The sequence below is a fragment of the Mchenga conophoros genome, linkage group LG17 (assembly GCF_057382185.1).
Source record: "Mchenga conophoros isolate Kocher_MC1m ecotype Shallow Benthic linkage group LG17, M_conophoros_male_GT1.1, whole genome shotgun sequence".
In the NCBI taxonomy this organism is placed as follows: domain Eukaryota; kingdom Metazoa; phylum Chordata; class Actinopteri; order Cichliformes; family Cichlidae; genus Mchenga; species Mchenga conophoros.
In genome coordinates, this window is record NC_140542.1 from 1,856,172 (window position 1) to 1,858,834 (window position 2,663).

The window sequence follows — 2,663 nt, forward strand, 5'->3', positions numbered from 1 at the left end:
GTCAGTAAAGAAACTGTTTAAACAACAGGGAAGTATTAAAAACTTGCATGGAGATCTGGGGTGGTGATCCCCATATTTAAAAGGGGGGACCAGCGGGTTTGCACCAACTACAGGGGGATCACGCTCCTTTGGCTTCCTGAGAAGGTCTATGCCAGGGTGCTGGGCGGGACAGTTCATCGATTAGTCGAACCTTAGAAGAAGAATTTCCAGCCAGGATTTGAAACACTGGACCAGCTCTTTATCCTGTCAAGAATATTTGAGAGTGCATTCCTAACCAGTCTAATGCAGGGGCATAATTTCCAGAGGGGTTAGGGGGGTTCAGACGCAACCAATATAACCCCCCCAATGAAATTATGAAATATCTTGCATAAATAGGCTGTTGATTTTATTTACTCAGCAAAATAGTTGCACGTTTAATCATTTACCAGATTTATTTATTTATTTAGACAGAGCTCTTGACCGCCCCAATGTTCAGCACAAAGTTACGCCCATGTCTACATGTGTTTTGTGGACTTGGACAAAGCCTTCAGCGGAGCCCGTTGGGACGCTTCAGGAGTATGTTGTGTCCGGCCTGTTGCCACGATCCTGTTGTTATGGTTCAAAATATTGGGGGTGGAGACAGGAGAAACACCACAATAACAACACTGGTCCGGCCGGGTCAAGTCAAACGATGATTTTAATGGTCACACACGTGGGAGATGGAAACTGTATGCAGACAGCCTCAGATCTCATCACAAAAAACACATCTCCATAGTTTTGTAAAAATCAGGGTATTAGAATGCCCCTTCATGCGTAATGACAGATCAAAATAGGTTCCAGACATTAGTCACAGTTACAGTTTTTTCTGAATGCTTAAATAGCTGTTGATAATCATTTTCTGTGTTTGCATGAAAAGCCACTGCCAGTCTGCAGCTGGCAGCCTCATGAAATCACACCATCAGATTAAAGCTGGCTGGCTGCTTATCAGACAGGCCACTGACATCTCTGGCTGCCTGAACTTGTTGCTTGAACAAAAAAACTCGGGTGTGATTCTTACCATAGTTAATTACCGCCACATTCCACCAAACAGCAGTCGGGTTTGATCTCCTCCAGCTTAGCATTGGCCTGGAAACCTGACTCACATTCCTGCCATGACAAAGACCCCCACACCTCACTGCCTCGTGCATAACACAGTCTGACAGAATGCGCCAAGCACACTGGGAATGCTCACCTTACCCACTTCCAAGGTTTGCCAGGAGCTAATTCACTGCAATATGTGCACACACACACACACACACACACACACACACACACACACACACACACACACACACACACACACACACACACACACACTAAAACCCCCAACTTCAAAGCCTTCAAGCTTAACATGCCACGGCTGACATGATTGGGCAGTCAAAGTTGCTTCCAGGATTCGTTAACTGCTCGCTATGTGATAGATTTAAACACAACAGAATAACTGTTAGAGGGGGAAGTAAGCTGAAGGGGGGAGCTAACAAGTTCCACATGGTTTTGGTGGATGAGATAAGTGTGCCATATTTGTGACTCAAAGGCAGCAGGCTGGCACGAGATAAAGAGCGATTGGCCTTCACGCTTGCCTTTTCATTTCTCCTCCTCTGCCTTCAGATGAGAGCTGGATTGTGTTCAGGCAGCTGGAAACCTGGAATACCTACATACTGGTCACTGCTGCTCGCTTCTCTCTGTTTCTAATTAGTTTGTCTCATTTGAGGCTGACAGTAAACTGCAAGCAGGCCTGTCTTTGTAGGTCATTATGCTCCAGCGGGCTGGATTTTCTTTATCCAGCAGTTTGGTCTCTGGCTAGATGAACAGCCCTGGGTTCAGCCGTGAGGGAGCCCCTCACTGAGGTATTCGATGGAGATACACATCAAGTGGAATGCTGGCCTGGAATGCCGAGCGAATTTTATTGATTTCGATCCACTGATAGCACTCGAACGCCGAGGCGTGAGAATCAAAGCTGCTTTGAAGGTCGACTGTAGAGGCCACTTCCAGATCTTAAGCTGACTTTTAAACAAGGCCAAGACACTGGATATGTACCCCTCTTTCAGACTTGTGTTGCATTTATAAGAATGAAGTCATGGAACAAAAGAGTTTGTTAATGTCAGGCGCTCTGAGCCAACAACCACTGTTACAGTTTTTGCCCATTGCTTGAACACTATAAACCCATGCTCAGACTAAAGTAACACAACGTGAAGCTTTTGTTACCATACCTCAAACACATGTACCCATACCTTAAACAAAAGCGCTGCTTTGCACCCCAGTTCCAATTATGCAACACTCCTACTCCTTTATGCAACACACCTACCCCTTTATGCAACACACATGGTCCTGCATACTACACTCTATTTCATACATAAGACACTTCGCTCACAAAATGAAATTTCAGGGTGCCATTCGGAAAACACATGTATCCAAAATACAAAACACATCGGATAATTGCAACCACTCAAATACACACCTGAAGGCACTTACTTGCAAAACCGAACACCAATTAGCCAACTACAAAAAGCCCTCAGCGTAGCCATTTCAAGAACTTTGCAAGCATGGATGGAGGCAGAGCAAGAGGAAGAGGAAGAGGTAGAGGAGGAGGAGGAAGAGGAGGAGGAGGCCGAAGAGGCCATGAACGGACCCATATTTCTGATGAT